This window comes from Macrobrachium rosenbergii, chromosome 20 (genome assembly GCF_040412425.1).
Source record: "Macrobrachium rosenbergii isolate ZJJX-2024 chromosome 20, ASM4041242v1, whole genome shotgun sequence".
NCBI lineage: Eukaryota > Metazoa > Arthropoda > Malacostraca > Decapoda > Palaemonidae > Macrobrachium > Macrobrachium rosenbergii.
In genome coordinates, this window is record NC_089760.1 from 15,580,001 (window position 1) to 15,587,500 (window position 7,500).

General features: G+C 35.5%; 1 protein-coding gene across 2 annotated transcripts in view; it reads left to right on the forward strand.

The window, feature by feature from the left end:
- Positions 1 to 5,911, forward strand: part of Sil1 (Sil1 nucleotide exchange factor) — a 35,061-nt gene extending 29,150 nt beyond the window's left edge. For both annotated transcript variants that reach the window (XM_067122005.1, XM_067122006.1), the window contains exon 8: positions 1 to 5,911. This exon is cut by the window's left edge and continues 897 nt beyond it. The gene's annotated coding sequence lies outside the window, so the exon portion shown is untranslated.
- The last annotated feature ends 1,589 nt before the right edge of the window (positions 5,912 to 7,500 follow it).

A 7,500-nucleotide genomic window follows, 5' to 3' on the forward strand; every position in this document is an offset into this window, starting at 1 on the left:
TTGGTTGTAATTAGAACTCAAAAGACCTTGGTATAGTACTAGGTAATCTTTTTTATCATTAATGATGTAGATTTCTTGTTAGATTTATAGTGTATTTTGAGCTCAGTGCACTTACATTTGAATTTCATTTGATCATGAATAGTTATGCAAATTATGTGGATAAATGACCTTGGAAGAACAGAATATTATTATGGATTGTTCGGACATATTGTGTTATCTTCTATTGTACAAATAATGTGTACTTTTGTTGTTACTCTCCTAGCATAGCATTATGTTGTGTACTGGCAGTGTTCCTTGTGTCGAAAGAGTATTTATTTAAGGTTTGGTAGTTAAGTTGATGAATTAGGTTATGGTTGTAACCTGAAATTGGTGTTTAAAGCCAGTAACTAGTGCCATTGGTAGAAGGGAGAGTTTATTTTTCTTTTAGTTTTTGCATCCTTGATATTCACTTACCAGGAAGTTGCATTGGTTTTCAGCTCTTTGGTACAGTTTCTAGTGTGAAGGAAAGCTTGGTATTGAACATTTTTTTAATATTCACTACATAGTATTCTTATAAAACCTCCCAAAATGTAAGTTATAATGATTGGTACACATATCGTTGTATTAACTTGAAGATTCAGTAAGAGCAAATAAATTTATAGAAATCGCCTCTTTTAAGCATGAGGGATGGTTAATTGGGCCTGTATTATTAATCATAGCAGAAGGAATTTCATCGAGGTTGTAGGGACTAGTTTTTTTTTTTTTAATGCTATGAGAACATCGTTTTATTGCACCACCAAGCTATACTGCAGTATTTATTTTGCTACATAAGTCCTATGAAGGTTAAAAATATGAGTTAAGAATTTTGTAGGGCTTTTTAGTATTTTGAAGTTTTAAACTTGAGGTGGGTTTACTGATAGTAATTTTTCTTGTCTTGAAGGTATTTTCTCTGCTGGTGCTTTGAGAGGGATTGAATAGGCTATTGAGGAAAGTGATCCTATTTCAGTATACCCTACATTTCAAGGTATTTGTGCCTTTATTTAGCATTTGATTAATTTTGTGTATATACATTGCAAATGGTGAGTTAGACATCTCATTTTTACAGAATCATAATAGTATAATATCAGCTTAAGCTATATCATGACTGTGAAATTGTACTCAGTGTCTTATCACTAAAAAAGCTGGGTACCTATGACTCTTGTCTGCACCAAACAGAGTTTTCCTGTGCTTAAATTATTAATGGAAAAATAGCAAGTTTTCAAACAATATGCTTTCTTTGATCACTGACCTGCTGATTTCAAAGGAAAAATTCCACCACTAAAGTAGCCTTGCAACACCTGTCAGTTCACCTCTTCCACATTTAGTCTGGTGGAAAAAAAGTAAGACTTGGGTTGCAAAGTATTTCTACAGCAAAACTGGAATTCTCTTCAATTCTTTTTTTATATTAAGTGTATCTTTTTCATGATTTTCCTTGCTTGTTTTCTTTGGAACTTTGCTAAAACAAAGAAATTAGATTGCCCATCCCACTGGCTTTTCTCTTATTTGTGAAGTGTAACTAAATCTTGTGATGTAAATAACGGCCTAGTCTAACTGTGGACTGTATAGACGATCAGTACTCACAATGTATGTTGGATACATGATGAAATGTTTTGGGGGAAAAATGCCAGGCAAACAGTACAGGAAGTTGAATGTTACATGATTGGATTTGGTACATGATAGTTTAAAGGGATGAAGAGGTGGTTAGCTACTGTTTAAAAGTCATCCTTCTGTGTTCAGAATTTTTGCTAATCCAGGACTACTCGTCCCAGTGGTGTCAGATTAGTGAAGGTTTACCTATATATCAATGTAACATATCTAACTTGAGGACATTGAGCGGACATAAAATAATGGTTTGGCTCTGATCACAGTGAGCTAACATAAATCACTTTTAAGATATTTGCATGAATGATAGATAAGGTGGTACTGGATGAAGGTGATTCTAGAAATAAATTGAAAAACACTTAATTTTATGAGAACACTTGACTCAAGGAAACAAATCTTGGTACAGTAAAGGATTTTCTTCTAACACTGGCTGGGAGATGCATTGGCAGACTCTACTGTGTAGGGCGATGTTCCCATATGCTATACTAGTGCATAGCACCAAAGCATATACACCAAGAAATACAAGTTTCCCCATTCTCTGTGCAAAAAGTCCATAGCAGTATTGTACAGAATAAAGAAAAAACCCGGTTTCAAGTTCAACATCGTTACGTATGACTTAACACAAGGAGACTGATCAAGTCTTGCTTTACGTTTGACGGTAATGTTCTGGGCATTTTATTATTGTTGGTCTAGAAGAAAGAGAATTAATACACACAGATATATTATTGCATTTATTTGTTCTTCTTAGATGAGAATTAGAGGTACTGTGGCATCCATGAGATCTGGAATGGATCAGTAAAAGTGAGCTGTGAGGTTAAACAGCAAAAGTAAACTTTACTTATACCAAGTCATTCTTGTACCACACTTATACTCCATGACTGGTTTGGCATGGATATACAACACTTAATGAATCTGAATATTTTAGCTAATGCTACCAGAAAACGTGTTATTATTTGTAAATCTTCCTTAATCAGCCATGATAAAGGTATCAATGTGACATGCTTCAGAACTCCAGTTCTGTCATTATTAGAATAACAGTACTGTTACAGGCAGTCCATGGTTATCAGCAGGGTTCCGTTCCAAACAGCGTGATGATAACCGAAAATCGCCGACTCCCGAAAATTGGCGATAATAGCGCCGATCCTCAGTAATCGGCGCCGTTATTCGGTTATCAGTGCCAATAACCAGGAACCAGCCGCCGCCGATAACCATGGATCAACACCGATAACCGGAGATCGCGCCGATAGTCGGGAATCGGTGTCGAAAATTCGGTTATTGTCGCGCTAGACAAGCGCCATAAAACCGGATCACCGATAACCGGGGACTGCCTACATATGTCTGGATGTCAGTAGCCTCTTAGGATCCCAATCTTTTTGACAATATTGCACAGAGTAGTGGCTCCTTTTTGTCAGCATGGCAATTTTCACATAGTAAAAAAGCAGTAAGAGACTGTGAAGACCACAAGTTAGAAGTGATTTGGTGGCTTGTGGAATCCTAAAACAGCAGGAGCCAAAGTTCCGAAAAGCTCAGAAAGTTCAGTCATTGTTAGGAGCATGTTCCTTCTGAAAACAGCTGAAGAGAGGATGGGGCAAAGATTCATTAAAAGAGAAGAGCGAGTGCAAAATAATGTTTCTCAGGGAAGAATTCATTTATCATGGGACCCTTTGATCAAGGTTTGAGGAGAACCCTATACATTCTGCCAACCATGAATCATGTCAAATGAGTACAGTATGTAAAAGGCAGAAGGAGAGGAGCTGCGATCCATGCAATAGCTGCTGACACAGCCTCTGGAGTGCCACCATCCTGAAGGCTACACTTGATGATCGCCACTGGAAGATGCACAGCCTGTGAAAGTTTGTAAAGCCAATAGAAGAATCTGTTTCAGAGGACTTCCAAGGAAGAAATCAAAACCATGGACAGCAAGGACAGGAGCAGACAACCTTCACGTAGTATTCCAATATCAGTAGCATAGAAAGGATTGGAATGAAAATGACTTCACGTTTGCTACTTGAGGAGTTGACCCTGACATAAAACGAAACTGCATGGAGAGAACAACCCAGAGGAAACTGGAAAGTACCAGCATCCCAAGGGGAGTCAGGTAAACAACCTTCCTAAACCATGCCCAAATGATAGTGTGGGAGCAAACTTTGGAAGATGAAAAGGAAAGGGTGACATCTGAGTGAGAGGATGAGCCCTTTGAAGTGAGGTAGGCAGCATCAGTACATGGAAGCCTCCATGTATGAAGCCCAAAAGACACAGACAAGGATGACACACTACTGAAGCCCTGTGCAAGAGGAAAACTGATTTATTCTGTACAGTGACACCACCAAGGGAGACCTGAAAGATTCCAGGTCTTACCATCCTGCTAAAGGAGAATGCTGAGGCATGATTGAGATAATGTTGCTCCTTAAAGTTAGCACCAGAGGTGGGGAAGTACAACTGTAAGAAAAAAATGTTAATTCACTTAGTGTAAGAAATGAAAACAACAGCATAAAAATTAATACAAATAACGGTATGGAGTGTAAGGCAACTGCTACCATGAACAGAATAATAACTAGAATTCCTGTTTTGTAATCTGCAATGGTATTTGTACAATTTATGACCAAAGATTTGCTTGTAAAGGTAATTTATTATGGTTTTCTCCTTTTTCTATCATTCAGAGCAAAAACTAAAATTCATATTATTTAATCTGCAATGGCATTTTTACAATTCATGATCAAATATTTGATTATAAAGGTTAGTTATTACAGTATTCCTATTACTCTGTTATTTGACAACTATCTTTACCCCTGGCTTGGGGTTCTCGTTTATAAGGTTTGAAGATATTTGGAGGACGTAATACATGCTGGCACTTATAGTTTTTTGAGCTGGTCTGTAAAACTTTGGTGGAGTTTATTGTACTGCTTATGAATTTTTGAAGTGCATTTCAGATTTATTATTTCCTGAAATGTTTTACTCAGACTTTTCTTGTGAATCTTGTGTATTTTAAAGTTTTAAACATTTTAATCTTATATGTGGATATTTTCTAGTGGCAAGAGTGACAAGGAAAACTTAAAGTAGGCATGTTGGGCAGGCTATTGATTGTAAGCCATCTTTTTCATAATAAAAGAAAAAGAGAATGAACGAGTTTTGAATGCAATGAACTGAAATCAGTTTTAAGTCCGTTAAACTAAGAGCAGACATATTTTAGTCTTTCACATCTTGCCTTACTTATATCATCTCTCTCTTTTTATGACTAAGAAGTTTCTATAGCTTTCCATCTTTGTTACTTGGAAAGTACACAAATGTAATATTTGATGGCCCAAAATTCCATTCTGTACCTGATTTGAAAAAAAAAAATATAGTCTCCCAATAAATAAAGATTCTGTTTTGTAGACTTTAGAAAGTACTTTATTGTTAGTGTGTGAATATATTACGTAATTATTACTGTTAATTCTTGTCTACAGTGTTTGACTTGATGATTCAAGCTGTTGACATAACCTAATGGTTAGTTACTTTAGGTTTTCTCATAATTGCTCTACAGTATTGTTTAAGGCTTTAAAACAGCCTCCTGGTTATGTATGTTTAGTGTGCTTTATAATGCCATTAAAATCACATACACTGCAGAAAACATGTTTCATATTTGTAAGCACAAAGTTTAACTTCTTGAACTGATGGTTTTTCAACCAGCAGGGAAAACAATATTTTTAATACAAAATTTGAAACCATATGCACAAGTTTTCATAATCATACTGTACAGTATATGCAACTAGAAGCATACTTGTTATTCAAGTTGCTTAGGATAACCAGTCCCAAAGAACTTAGATTTTTAGCTCAGTAATCTGGTTAAACTTTTTTTATAACTTACCACTTTAGTATTTTATGATTTACATATATTTTCAAGTTTTCATTTTAGTCCTCATTCAGGTAGAAAGACAGGGGCAACTGTGATCAAGTAAAATAACAAATTGACTGGCTTGGGCAGGTACTTAAAATAATGGGCTCCATCAGAAACATTGACTAAATATGTAGTGTAATGATCTTTATTATTGATAGTCAGTTATTATGAAGCTGTCAGTTAGTTGGAAATAATCTGTTACACGCCTTACTATTAAAAGCACATATATTTTCCATTTTTTGTTTAGTGTTCATAGAGAATCCTCTAGTTCTGTTGTGCTGACTCACTCTCAGGTCTTATTCGTGTTATAAGTGTTTTTATACTCTTTACATGCATATTTTGTGACAAGTACTGTGATATTATTTATGTTTTTGTCTATTGTATTATACATTCTTCTAAAATTTTGTCTATTCAGACTTGTTTCATTTCAAACCAAACTTTTGAGAATTTGGCATAGTTAGAGGACTTTTGAATTTTTATTATTTCTTTCCCAGTCCAAGATGAAGTATCTTTGAATTGTTATTACGTGTAACTCATTTCTAGGAAGTCTTCTATCTATCATAGCAAGAGGCCTCATGAATTGCTGGAAAATTTCCTCCAGTTTGAGTCAAACTGTTTGTCCATTGTCACTGCTGATCATGAAATTAAATGGCTTTGACTTTGATATGATTTTATAAAACCTCGAATGGGAAGTAGAGGTTGAACAGCAAGCTGTCTCATGTACAGTACTCTGGTACCTTTTGTACTCAAATAGTGAAGTGGTTTATTTGCCAAGGTATGCCACCGTTATAGCATTATCATGTAGTTTATTGGCAAACTTATAACTCACAATAAGCCAGATGCATTTTTGGTAAATTAAAAGTATATGTAGGTCAGCCTTATTGGTATTTGTTCACTTGTTCTAGAATTTGTAAGTTGACAGCAAACATAAGGGCAATCAAGAAAAAATTGTACTAATCTGTACCATATTTCTCTGTCATGCTAAAAACAATTATCCTGTAGAAATTTCATCCAGTCTGAACTTAAATGAATATAAAATAATAATCAAACGACCAAATGAATCTAATTAGCCATTTTCCCTTTAGTCCCTAACTGCATGCACAATTTACAGTATACATATTCTTCATCCATTCCAATTCCTTCCTCCCATGTCTGTTGTGAACTTCAGCTCTTGAGTTTCCTGGAACCTTTCATTAAGCTGGAACCAAATGTATATTGAATAATAAGTAGAATTGATTATGTGAGGTAGGATGGCAAGCCTGTTAGCCAAGAAAAATTGAGCATGAGATTTCTCCAATTAAGGGAAAGTTTTGTTTCTGAGCTCAACCACAGAATGGAGTCTGATCTCCACAGATTTATGACCTCGACACTATGGGTGGTGTACATAATTATCTGAATAGTGCCCCATGGGCAAGTTATGTTGAAGGTTCATCCTAAACTGACTTGTTGGTAGGTATGGGAATTACCTAGATGAAATTTTGGACCGTATTCAGTTTCGGGAAGAAAAAAAAAGCAAACTTGATCTAGTGACAAACCGTGCATAAAAACAGCTATGGGTCATGGAGAAGTCCTTCCTTGCTTGAGGTGAAGGATTTAACGGAAATTTTTTTGGTGCTAATTTGTGAACCCAAGTTATTATTCATATTATTTACTCTATTTGAAGTAAATCCATTACTCTGTGATAGGAAAACACTGGAATTTCTTGATAGTGGAATGTATCAAACATAGGTGAACTGGTTAATTTTGTGTGATTGCTGGTGTAGGTGAAAGATTCTTGAAGATTTCATGAATTTATGGCAGCCAAGTCCCTCACGTATAGTAACGACAGGTATTGGAATTTCAAATTTAGGGGCTCGATGTGTGAACATAGTTTAATATAGAGGACGTGTGATGCCATATTACAGTAATAAAACATCAATAAGAAATGTGCATTTGAGATTGTGTGTAACAGGGAAAAAGTTTGTGATTGTAACCTGAGTCTAGCTGTATTTTATGAGGAAAAG